Source organism: Mugil cephalus, chromosome 20 (genome assembly GCF_022458985.1).
Source record: "Mugil cephalus isolate CIBA_MC_2020 chromosome 20, CIBA_Mcephalus_1.1, whole genome shotgun sequence".
NCBI classification, from domain to species: Eukaryota; Metazoa; Chordata; class Actinopteri; order Mugiliformes; family Mugilidae; genus Mugil; species Mugil cephalus.
The window spans coordinates 4,045,357-4,059,227 of NC_061789.1; the positions used below are offsets into that span (position 1 = coordinate 4,045,357).

A 13,871-nucleotide genomic window follows, 5' to 3' on the forward strand; every position below is an offset into this window, starting at 1 on the left:
CATCCATTGCTCATATTTTAGGCATGTGTATGTTAATTTCACTTTAGCAAATTCTCAGAAATAAAGTCACAATTGCCAAACTAAGACTGCTTTAGTTCTTAGCTGTTTTAGAGTAATGAACATTGATTCCATTGTTACCACTTTATCTTAGTGTAATGCATAATCCTTAGTAGATCAGCTTTTGTGTGACACTCTTGTATGATGACATACATTCATGAAAAAGCACAAATTGAAATATGGAGATAAAAGGTTTCTGCCCAATAGCACAGCAGCATCTCCATCAATGGGAAAGTCTAGGCTAGAGCTAAAAATCTGGTATGAAAATGGTTATTATACAAAAGTGTTAAGGTTAACCGTTGTTTTATGAATTGCAACACTTGATACAACCTGTCAACCTTGATTCCAAATTCCAATACTTATTGATATGAATTAATTTATTGAAAGAGTAATATTTTCTCTCTTTCTTTTTTTTACTAAGACTGACTAAAACTTTTTTGAGTTTTCATCTAGTAAAACTAGACTAAACTACAAGTGACTAAAACTAAAAGTATTTTCATCCAAAAGACTAAGAATAAGAATAAAATGGCTGCCAAAAACAACACTGCTAAAAATAGACAAAGAGAACCCAATAAACAAATGAAATGTTGTATTTTTATTTATTCGGAAAAAAATAGCCTATATTACATATCCGTGGGGTGCAATAGTAAAACAGTAAGTAAACTGATTTCAGTCCCAAATTAGAATCCATCCATCCATTTTTTGAGTAAATAAATGCACCAGCATACTTTATTGGGTTCTCCTTTATTAATTATCAAAAATTTGGAGTATCTTATTTTCAAGTTTCAATGTCTTCAGTTTTATTCTACATTTTAGAAAACTAAAAAGTTGTGTTAATATGTTAAAAAAAAAAAAAAAAAAAAACTTTCTCTTACCGTTCTCGTTTTCTCCAGTTTTAGATGGATTAGACCTGATGTCAGACTTTCCTCCAGTGTTGTCGTCAGTCTTCTCTGAGTGTTCAGCATTGCCAGGTTCATTCAGGATGTTACACTAAGAAGATTCCATATAAACACGTCTGTGAAGTTTCTCAGCCATCCAGGTCATTGTAATCCAAAGGTGTTGGGGGCGACAGTGGTCGTAGTGCACTTGTCCTTGGGCAAGACACCTTACCCACCTTGCCCCGTGTGAATGTGTATGAATGTGTATGAATGTGGTGGTGGTCGGAGGGGCCATTCGGCGCACATTGGCAGCCACGCTTCTGTCAGTCTGCCCCAGGGAATTTTATGTAAACCTAAGCTGAGCTGGTTAGTCTGTTTCAAATTGATATTGCTTTCATGAATAATCAGACCAAGAAAATACAGATAAACAGGAAATACTCCAGATCAATAACTAGTATTACTGAACCAACTAAGGAAAAAGAAAAGAGGTAAAACGTTACTTACTTAAAGAAAGTTACTTACCTTGGATTCAGCTGGATTCTCCATCTTGTTGACTGCAGCTTGTAAGAAAAGAAAAAAAAATTAAACAAAGTCATATAAATGTAGCTTGTCTTTGTCTTTCAGAGTAGTTATAATTTGTATTTTTATTAGTTATTATTTTAATTTATGCTACATTTTCTGTTTGGTTTCAGTTCACTTTATAAATATTTAGGTTTAGTTTACTTTGTATTATCTTGAGCTTTCGATTTATATACTAAATACAGAACATAATGGCAGTATCTTTAAGGGTTTGGGGTTTGTTTTCAGCATAATTGTGTTTACTGCTGTTGTGTAACTCGTATGTTTTGGTTTAAGTGTGCATCGTGGTAAGGCTGTTAAATACTGAATACTAGTTGCAGGAATTAATTCACCAGCAGCATTTAGGAATAATCTATGGTTTTCCCCCCAAACAGGTTCCAAAGTTACATCCACATTAAAATCTCACCTGTCCCAGCGGTTTCTTCTTTGTAGAGTTTCTGCTCCATTTGTTCTTTCTGTTGTTTATTCTCATCACACATCGGTGTTGTGTAGCAGCGGTGATCGTTTTCAGAGACCATGACGTCTATTTTTTCCAACAGATCTATTATCTCTGTTTCATCTGTCATACTTCTTCTACATGTGTGGAATCTTTGTTCATTAAAACTGGAGAAATCTTCAAGGTCTTCCAGTGCACTTTCACATGTTTCATCCAACTCATGAGTCACTATTGTCATTACATAAGAAAGACAGTCTTTGCCAAAAGCTTTTTTTAACCTCTGCACTGCTGAGTGGTAATGGTTGACGTGCAGACCATTTGGCAGCAGTAGGACAAAGGCATGAATTCCCTGATTTAATGGGATTCTGTCAATGTTTGGAAAACCAAGCCTGTTAATGACGGAGATGTGCCGACCACACAAATCATACAGTTTGGAGGAAAAATGCTCCACATTTGTTGGCTCGTCATGTTCAAGTAAAATGTTTTCTGGTCCAATCTCAATGGAATTAGTATCACCGATTATCACAAGTGTGAGCTCAGGCTCCACTGAAAACAAATATAAGAACATCAGTAGATTAGACAATCAAGTTCATTACAATGGATCAAGGAAATTAAATCCTAAAAAAAAATCTATTATAAAATAAAATCCTGTTTAAAATTACTTTTGTCTTTGCTTTCAGTTGATGCAGACTTTGTTTCCTCTCCTGTGGTTGTGTCCTTCGTCTCTGAGTACTGAGCTTCATCATTCATTGGATCAGGCTGAGAAAAAGAGTGATTTATTTTTATCACAATTCATTCCACAGAAATAGACTTGTTCTCTTACTGGTATAACAAATATAAGTTCTAAGATTTTTCTGGTAACATACCAGAGAAGAAAAAAACAAGTAAAATAAATGCATTAGATTATAATGACTAACATAGTTGCAAAACATTTACCTTGGTATCAGCTGTACTCTCCTCCAACTGGACTGTGGAGACACATAGTAGAAACAATTTATTTATGATAAGTAGTAGTGGCTGTCTTATCTGAAATCCTCCCAGTCACCCCAACATACTATATATAGAGCTCAGTGCCCCCCTTTCTCAGTCTTTCACAAACCCTCCTATTTACCTCAAACGGATAGATGCAACGTGATCGTTCTGCATGCACGTTTTCCACATGAGGGAAAGTGAAAGCAAGTTGAAAATAAAGAAGACCTAAAACAATGAAAGGAGGTAATGGATCAAAAGGAGAAGAAGGTTATTCCAGTCGTATGGAGCTTTGTATTGAAAGGACCTGCGACCAATTTCTTTGAAAATTCCGGGAACCAAAAAGATGGGGTATTGCATATGCCTAAGTGAATAAGAAGAACTAAGTGGAACAAAAAGCTGACTTAAATAGGAGGGACATTGAGAGTGAATATAGTTAAAAATAAACAAAACCCAATGAAATTGTCTTCTATTGTTAAGATGTAACCAATTGAGTCAATCGTACATAAAACAGCGGTGGGTTTTAAAGGGACACCTCAAAATAAATCTGCATCAGTAATTATAAACAATATTGAGAGGTTTGAGATAGCTGTCAAATGTGTTCTGGTAAACGATATCAGCATAATCAATAAAAGGCAAAATGAGTTGAGTGATTATTCTTTTTCTGACATCGAAAGTAAAACAGTTAATAGAACGATACAGTTGACAAAGACATCCAAAGGTTTTCTTAACAACGGAGTCAATATGCAGTTTGAAGGAGAGTTCAGGGTCAAGCCAGAGTCCAAGATATTTGAAAGAGCTGACAGTTTCAAGAGGTGAACCATCATCAAAAATGATATGCAAACTGTGGGAATTAGAGTGATTGTGACATGTATGAAATAACATGCTACAAGACTTCTTCATATTAAGCAGAAGTTTGTTGTTAAAAAACATTTTTGGGCCAAATCAAAATCAGATTGTAAAGAATTCTGTTTTGAGATTAATCAGTGTGAGAAAAATAAATAACAGTAATGTCAGAATAAAGATGAACAGAACATTGAGAACATACATTAGGTAAATCATTAATAAAGATGGAAAAAGAAGTGGACCTAAGGTAAAACCTTGCGGAACACCTTTTTCAACAATTCAGTTTCAATTTCGGACTGAAAACCCTGAAAAGAAACAAATTGACGTCGGTTGTGAAGATATGAATTAAACCAAAGAAGAGCAAAGATGTTGAGAAAAATCAATAGAGTAGAGCTTGTAGAGGAGGAGATAATGATCAACCATACCAAAAGCTTTGGAGAGATCAATAAATATTGCACCGGTGAGTTGGCCAGAAATAATTTGATTAATAAAACGAATCTGATCGATGGAAATTTTATTAGTTTTATTAAGAGTAAGATTCCAAAAAATTTTAGGATTATGAAAACTGTGAGAAAGGTTGTCTCTATAATAGTTGGATTTGGCATTTCTTGTTTTGGTTTTGCACATATTCCTCAAACCTCTGAAGGATTCCCAGTCACCAGGATCTTTGGAAGAGCGATATTTAGACCAAGCTTTATTCCTTTGCTTAAGTAGGCTAATCAATTCAGAGCTAATCCAGGGTAAATGTCTGCCTTTGACTCTGATTGTTCTGATTGTGATAACATTATACAGTTCAGAATGAAAGAAATTCCAGGCATCTTCAACAGAAAGAATGATCTGAATTCTACTCCAATTAATATCAGTTACCTCAGAAACGAAACACTCATTATTAATATTCTTGCTTTGTTTAAATTTGATATATTTAGGCGAAGAGCTAGGAGCTTTGCTTTACCGAACACAAAATATTACAGAATGGTCACTTAAACAGTCAGACATAACACCAGATTTGATTATTCGTTCAGGATAAGTCACAAGTATCCAATCTAACAGAGAAGAAGAGCGAATACCAACTCTGGTAGGTTCTTTAATCAGCTGAATTAAATTCACACTGCTAAATAAATTACGATCAATGGAGGAGGAACGATCAAGCCAATTAATGTTGACATTGCCTAGGATTACCATTTCATTGTTTATTAAGAGAATTGATAGTAGACAAAATACCCATTGTAGAATCCCTAGGAGCAGATGGGGGCCTATAAATGTTGCCGATGGTTAAATGTTTATTGTCATGAAGAATAATGTTAATAAAAATACATTCAAAATGAAAGCTGCAAGCAGCGTTGGGGGGCCTAGCAGCATAGCAGGGCCAATGCCTGCTCAGGATTCATCGTCATTAGCCCATACACCAAGTTTGGTGTTGGCACATCAATCCAATGTGAAGATATGAGCAAAAAATGCAAATTAATGCCCCAAAGGTCAAAGGTCACCAAAATTCTCGGGCCTCTCAAAGATTGGGTCATGAGTCTAGTTAAAAGTTTGAAGTCAAAACAACAAACGATTGCGGAGATATGGCCTTTTGTCCTGTTTTGCGGCTTTGCCGCCGAGTTTGATTGGTTGCTACGGGCAAACGGAAGCAAAATTAAAAAATCAACATGATAACTTTTGTGCGGCTTGGTCTGAAGAGTCTATGTGTCAAGTCCCTGACACATAGGAAGGGGACAATCTGTGTGACCTGAAATGTTTTTGAAGGTTTTTGATAAAATTCAAAATGGCGGAAAATCCAATATGGTGCAAATTGACGTCATAGGGTGTGTTGCACTCGTCTTGATCCAAGGATTCCAACGGTACCTCATTTGTGAAATTTGGACCAACGGGTCCAAAGTTATGAAGCTGAATGCACTTCAAACTTTGACATGTTGTTGGCGGTAGAGAGTTTACTGTATGGGCATGATAATTCTTGAGGTTTGACCATGGGACTGTCCTGAATACGTGTGCCAAGTTTCAAAACTTTTCACCATGGCGTTCTAGGGGCTGCCATAGACTTCAATTGCAGCGGTCAATAATAATAATAAGGAAAGCTACTAAAACAATAGGTGCTTTCGCAGCTTATGCTGCTAGGCCCCAATGAATTGGCTCAAAAGTATAAGTAACATGCTCAGAGACAAAATTTGCAGCAACATATGTGGCCTGCAGGACAGTAAAACAAAACAGAACAAAATTAAGTTGAGGGGAAGAGTGAGGGGAGTGGAAGAGCAGCAAGCAACATATGAACATATACCACGAACACAGAGAGTAAACACAAAACCTAGACACACAAACAGAACAGGGTAAAAAAAAAAAAAAAACACAAGACAAGACAAACACACACAGAGACATTGAACAGTCAGGTCCAACAGCTGACCAGGGCCAAGAAGGCCCATGGGTTTTGGATAGTGAGCCAAAACCCAATGTCTGTTTCGTTAAAAAGTTTTATGAATGTAGCTTAGGGAAATCAAAGTTCAGGAAACAAAAGCCAGGGCCAGGAGAGAAAGTGGGCTGTAGCTGGTCAGTAGCTATCAGTGTTGGGGGTAACACGCTACAAAAGTAACACGCTACAAAAGTAACGCGTTGCCGTAATATTTTACGTCAAGGCAGTAACGGAGCAATATAACGCCTTACTAACAATGTTTTAGTAATATTATTACAGTTGTTACTGAGTCCGGTAACGCGTAAGGTAACCGGTAAGGCCGAGGGAACTGTCTACGGCTAAAAATAGTACAAGTACCCTGAAGAAACCCCTGGAGTTACAGGCCAAACGACCTCTTGCTATCAAACAGACGGAAGATGACGGCGCGAGCAAATCTAAACAACGATAGTTGTATTTCTCCAGACCAGAGGTGAAGATGTTTGACCCAGGAGAAGTGAGGAGGCTGGTGGCTGAGTGTGTCGTGGAGGATGCGCTGCCTCTTTCTACAGTTGAGTCGCCGGCGTTTCAAAAGCTTGTCGGTAAAATGACTGTTCGATCAAGTGACAAGGTAAAAGCTAATCTCTAATGATATATTCCTATTGTTAAGATATAAACACATTTACACAGATAGTTCATTTAAGATGAGACACTACAGGAGGTGTTAGAGGTGATTTAATGATTAAAAATTGTTTTAATTTGTTGAGTCAGTTGTGTTTGCAGAGAGATTTTCATAGTTGTTATTGTCACATCATCTCAGAATACTTTAACAGTAACAATAAACATCTCCATGTTTTACGGAACCATTTCGCTGCACAGAGAGACCCTGCCCCTGCCTGTGACTATTACCGATGATTCACGGGTTACAAAATCAATTTCTCAAAATCTTTAGCTATTGTAATGGGTAGCCTTAGAGATAAAACTGACACGCTTCCCTCATTCACATTTAAGCGGTCCCTTACAGGTTTTGTCTATCTGGGTATTCATATCACACCTTTGTTTCATGGCTTGTTTAAGGCTAATTTTACCCCCCTCCTAGACTCTGTAATGAAGGATCTGGACAGATGGGCTCCACTACCCTTGTCATTGCTTGGTAGGCTTTCTATCATTAAAATGAATATTTTGCCAAGATTATTGTACCCCATACAGATGACCCCACTACTTTTGTCAGGCAAGGTACTGAAGCTGCTTAATGAATGGCTGAGTGACTTTATTTGGAACAAGAGAAAACCCACGCTAAAAGTAGCAAAACTACAACTTCCCAGTTCGAAGGGTGGTCTAGATCTTCCCAACATCAGACCGTATCAGCTGGCATCTCATTTACGATTTATAGCAGAATGGATCAAGAAGGAATCTGCTTCTAATTTGCTGAATTTAGAAAAGTCACAGACCTCAGGCTCCCTGTTAGGTCTTTTGGCCTTCAAGGACTTAAAGTCAGCCAGGAGCCATTGTAAAAGCAACTCTATAATCTGTAATACTTTAAAATCATGGTTTATTACACAAAAGCTTGAAGGGAGATCTGGACTAACATCTCCATAGGTTCCAATTCATGGCACTCCTAACTTCTTGCCAAGTATGGTGGATGGTGGGTTTAGCACATCTCATGGGATAAAAAGTGTGCGTGATCTATTTCAGGGTGCATCCATGCTATCATTTGCACAACTCCAAGAAAAGTATAATCTTCCCAGGCATGACTTTTTCAAATACCTGCAGATTCGGGATTACATAAACTGGGAACTACTCTAAATTATGATGCCACTACATCTGCAGTTGTAGTGACAATTACTCCTTCCAGTGGGCACCTATACTCACTGTATCTGGTCTTGTCCTAAAATTCAAGCATACTGGATGGATGTATTACAAGATCTGGAAAATATATTTGGTGTTGCTGCATATGGACCCTCTCTCTTTAATCGTGGGTTACCACTGACAAGATACTATTGTGGATGCTATCTCTACCAGACTGCAGTCATTATTGCATATAGGTTTTTGAACAATACTCAACGTTTCTATATTCATATTTTGTTATATCTGCATTGGGTTCTGTTCTTTTTATTTTGTGCAATAAGTATCTTGACTGTTGTTATCTTATATATCGTGATTTATTTTTAAATTTTGCATGGGTTTTAATTTGATAGTATTTATTGTTGTTATATTTTTATTGTATCTAAGTATGAAATAAAATGAAGTTGGATTGAATTGAATTGTGCTACTTGTTTTATTACTATTTTTATTTGTTGGTATTTTGATGCATGTAACATGGAGTTATATTTGCTCATGTGTGCTTAAGAACAGTGCTACATTATGTATAATACACTGAGGTTTCTCTAATATAGTTTTTTGTGTACTCTGTCCGCACTGGTTTCATCAGTATATTTTATGCAGTAGTTTATTGATGGGGCGGGGCCACCACACCAAAATGACTAGGCTGTTTAATGGTTTAGGGTTTGACCAGCGAGGGCGCCACAACCATGTATACACATATATAGCGTGTTAGAGGTTATTTGGCAACAAATGCAAATAAATGTTTTGTCTGTTGTCAGTGTGCCTCAGCATGGGCATTAAATGCTATAAAAATAAATGTGTTTTTATTTACAAGAGGGTTAGAAGGAGGAAATCTACAAACCTGAGATGAGATTTACTTGAACCTGAAAGAAGATACCAAAATCTGAAAGTAGTTCAAAAACACAATTAACACGCTGAAAAATCACAATTATATAAGTAAACAACAACACAAATATGAATATGAAGACGGGAATATTTGCAGCCATACAAATTGATGAGGAGAAGGGCAGGACTCTCAACACAGAGTTAACAATTTACAAATAATCCCTAAAGGGAAGAAAGATTAATAAACACACAATAGGTCTTTTTCATATCAAACATTTCGACTTACCGACTCAGCTCTACCTGCTCTGTGAAGACGTGGCTGCCTTATCTGAAATCCCCTCCTTCACCCTCAAGCATATATAGAGCTCAGTGTCCCGTTGTGTCAGCCTTTCACAAACCCCTCCCATGCGCTGCATGAATCAGTAATGGGAAAATGGAAAGTGAAAGCAGGCGAGCAGTTTCTTTTTGAGGCCTCATGAAAACATTGACTACATGTACTGAGTGAGAGAGGACTAACTCATCCTGCAGCTTGTGTCCTGGCTGTCCAGCAAGGCGTCAAGTTTGGAGATGAAACAACACTGCATTCCAGTATCAGAACCTCATCCCAATGTGATGGAACGGCCTGAAGCATCAGTTCATGAGAGGAAACCACCAACATCTCAGAACTGAACAGGTTCTGTTCTGAGGAACGATATCAAATTCCTCCAAACTGCTGTAGACACTGATCAGCAGTTACCAGAAACATTTGGTTTCTGTTATTGTTGCGCAAGGAGATCACAGCAGATACTAAAAACAAGGGTACATATGTTAGGATGGCCATATAGTTGATGGATGTGCAGGAACACATGAGGCAGACATATTGTGGACCAGGAACACCGTGGTCCAAGCACCAGTAGGAACCGGAGCAAAACAGCAAAAACGTGTGTGGTGCAAATGGCAGCCTTAAATATTAACCGGCTACTACCAACCCTGACTCTAGGTGATTCTGCTCCTCCTATCAGATGTCCACATAACAAACTACGCAAAAAATACTTCTACTGTACTATCAATTCCTTACTCCATTTGCCAGTTTCAGTCGTCACTCCACTGGCTTCCAGTCCACTTTAGTATAGATTTTAAACTGTTGTTTGTTTTTAACGCTATTAATGGCCTGGCCCCCTCTTACCTGTCAGAGATTTTAACTTTTCGCAGTTGTGGCAGAGCCAGGACCAGGACAGTCCATTATTTTAAGATGTGAAGGTCAGTTAACCCAGAAAATTCCTAGAACTTTGAATGTGTCCTCTAGTGCAGAGACGCCAGGAACACAAAGAAACTTTCAGCAGATAAAGAGATGTTTTACAACTTTATTACAACTCCATTTATACCATGCAAGGTCAAAGTCAACAATGTGCTGTCAATGAGTGAACAACTCAGTATAAGTTAATTATTTTTATACATATTGTCTCCATGTAACTGTTGTCACTTGCATTAAAGTTAAGAGCTCAAACTAAGCAACATTATAATGAAATGACCATTGCACCAGATTGGTGAAAAGGGACACTGTGGTCATCAGGACTGTGGTCTTAGCCCTACATCATGTTCAGGAAATTGCACCTATCGGGTGTTGGTGCAGGGTATTGGTGCAAACGGCTCCACAGAATGGACACTTCACCCAGCAGCACTTACACAGCTGATCAATGAGGATAAGATCAGGTCTCAGTCTGAATTCCTTCATCTTATCCAGGAAGAGGTGGTACTCAATGACATTAACAAGACCTTTCTCTATCTCTTCTTTAAGAAAGTTGTTTATGTCACTGGCTGGTGAGAATATGAAAGCCAGCTCTCCAATCTTTCACAAATATACAACCAGAGGTCAACTGTAAACTCCTTCTTAACCCTCCTGTTATTTTCAGTTTTTGATTGTAGATTGACAAAAAAGAAAGACATTTTACAACTTTATTATAACTGTCATGTCATAAATGGTTTCACTGTTTATGGCATGAAAGGTCAAAGTCAACACAGTACAAGATAATTATTTTTAGACATCTTGTCTCCATGTTAAGAGCTTAAACCAAGCAAGATTATAATGAAATAAAACAATAAACAGTAATATAACAGATGAAATGCTCATACAGACGAATGTGTTTCTTCTGTTCCTACTGATAGTGTGAAACAACTCTTAAATGGGACATCAACAAATAACACTAAATACAAATGGAAAAAAGCACAAAGGCACTGCAGACTACAACTACACAAGTTTTTCTTAAAAATAATGATTCTTTATTTTCATTCTCTGAAGTCCCTTTTTGTAAAACTTAGACTTACAAAAAGAAATACTCACTGGTTCTAATTTTATTAGACCTCATTATCACCATAGCATGCAATGTCAAAGTCAACATTAATTGTGTTGTCACCAGGCCACCTCCAGATCTGAGCGATGAAGCCCATGCAGAAGTGCAAAACATTGCAGTTCATAGAGTGGCCACTTGAGGCTACAAAAGGGAGCAAATCCCCATGTTAAAAAGTCCAACTTTCCAGCATTATTACACATGTTTACAGCCTGGTACAGCCTGGTGTCTCCCCCTTCCCTCCTCTCTGACCTGGAGCTGTGTGTTTCTCACCTGTGGAGCCCCATAAACTACACCTGCTGTTGAGGTCTCATCAACCTGCCCAGTCTTCATGGTCTCCTGCAGTTGTCCACTCCTACCCGAATGAACAATTCTCCAACCTGCCTATGATTCCTCTTATACTCTCAAATTGTCATGTAACATCATCAGATATCGACCTGATGCAGATTGGTCCCTCCATATGAGCTGGAATCTGCTCAAGGTTTCTTCCTGTTGAAGGGGAGATTTTCCTGCCACTGTCACCTTCAGCCTTTCTCTGGAGGTTTCAGGGTGGATTTTGAAAAGCCTCTTGAGACAATTTGTATTGTTGTTTGCTGTATAGATAAAATTCAATTGAAATGAATTAAACCAGTGGTTTGTGTAACATGGGAACAGTAGAAAAGAGTTAAGGGTGAATCCCTATAAATTGGATAAGGGCGCCATCTGCTGTCCGAGTTTTATTGTTTTATCTTTGACAGCAGGTAACAGAGCCGTATATTAGAGAGTCTGTCCAACTCGAGAATGGACCGATTGAGCTATTCGTCTATGCTGATTGGTTCTGAACTGGTCACGTGTTCCATGGGCGCCATATTAGATACATCTAACCGATATTCACCCATAGAGAAATTGGGAATAACAGACAATAAAGTTTGATTAAAAATTAAAATATGCCGCAGTGCTCAGTAACCAAGATGTCAACATCATAAGACGAGAGAGAAAAGAGAGGGTGATTATTTTATTAGTTTATTTGCCCCTATCCAAAGTTTAAAAATTCTAATTGCAATTGAATGCACCGCTCGTCACCCCACGTGGGGGAGCCCTTCTTCCCAGCCAATCAGGCGTAACGCAGGCCACGTCCAGCTCGTGCGGTGACGTGCGTCGTTTTCCCGGTCTTTCTTTAGGAGTGAGGGCAGCTATCAGCTTAGCAGACAGAGACAGAAAAAAGAGAGAAATAAGAATTATCCTAAAAAAAATAACAACGAGATAGAAAAGTAGCAACAAACAAAAGTCGGTACACTTATCTGCTGGAAGTCCGGAGCGAGCGATTACCCAAAGGAGACGCGTCAAGTCGGTAAGACGAGTTGATTATCTGGAAATAAAAGCACTTACCGTCGTCGTCCATGCTAATGCTAACTCTGTGGCTAACAGGCTAGCTACCTACCTTCCATTGGGAGAGCCGCTCGGTTCTAACATCGGAGTACTCGGCTTTGACAAACACGGAGACGGTGAGAAACGTTAGCTGCTAAAATGATATTTCTCTGTAGCTCCTCAGAGCGCTGAAAAAGAGCAGTGGATATATTAAAGGATAATCTAATTTAAAGGGAAAAAATTGGTACATCATATTATGATGGTAACATATTTTATTTTGAAATGTGCAAACTACTAAAAGAATTTATTTGATTTCAACTGTGACTGTAAAGTTATTTAGACGGTCATTTTTGGTGCATTTTCTCTGGCGTGAATAGGCCTATAAGTGTTGGGAGTAATTAAGCATACTTCTTTTGATACCTCTAAGAAAACTTCTACTTTTCTATTTCTATGTTTCTGTCTTATTTGCACATGATTTTGCAATAGTTATGATTTATATTGAATGTAAATGGTTACTTACCATGAATATTGTTGAGATACTGTTCACAGAAACAGCTAGATATTTGAGCACTTAACTGAACAAAGAACTGTTGAGATTTAAGATTAACCTATGAAGTTAAAGCAATATGTTGATTTTTCGACATTTAAAACCTTAAAGGATGCATCTTAGAATCCAATGTAAATTATATGACCTTGTGTATAGGTCAGGTTTTTTGAGAGGACGGAGAGAATCCGAGGGACCAGGACCACATCCTAGTCGCGACAGATGGTAGGCCAACTATTTTGAGGATAAACCACCACGAAGGAGATACATACACACTCACACCATACATTCACATTACACCCCATTGGACTTTTAAAATCAGGTGCACCTGCAACAACTTTTATTTCTAAGGGCCCTAACAGACACTTTTATTTATTGTGTGCATATTTATTATTTTATTTTGGTTTTTGTTGCTCAACACATTGGCTCCTCATGAATTTATTATCTTATGATCCTGGCCAGAGTTTTATACCTAATCAGAGTTGTTATTATACTGTAACACACTCTTAAATCACTAAAACGGGTTACATACGGCTCCAGCACAGGATCATGAAAACACGGAGGAAACTCCACCGTTTCCCCAATAAACAAAAACAGAGAAAGTTATGGAGCAGAAGATTTAAAGGAAGAACTGGATGTCAACTGATTTCACTCTTATGTGATGAGGTAAGTGTCAATGTTTAAATGTTAAGTTTGAAGTTAACCTAGCCTTACGCTAGCTAGTTAGAAAAATAGCAGCTACCGTCATATATGCTGTGAAACCCACCTGTGCGTTTATGTCGGTGGCAAATTTAATTGACACATAACTTTGTGTCGGTTACGAAGCTATTAGCGT

The 13,871-nt window shown here is 37.9% G+C and overlaps 1 protein-coding gene and 1 long non-coding RNA gene across 5 annotated transcripts in view; one reads left to right on the plus strand and one right to left on the minus strand.

The window, feature by feature from the left end:
- Positions 1-13,871, minus strand: part of LOC124997298 (interferon-induced very large GTPase 1-like) — a 406,468-nt gene that overhangs the window by 318,172 nt on the left and 74,425 nt on the right. The gene's annotated exons all lie outside the window — the stretch shown is intronic.
- On the plus strand, positions 12,233-13,645 carry LOC124997311. Its single transcript, XR_007110947.1, has 3 exons — positions 12,233-12,475; positions 12,553-12,629; positions 13,196-13,645. It is a non-coding gene; the product is annotated as an uncharacterized LOC124997311 (long non-coding RNA).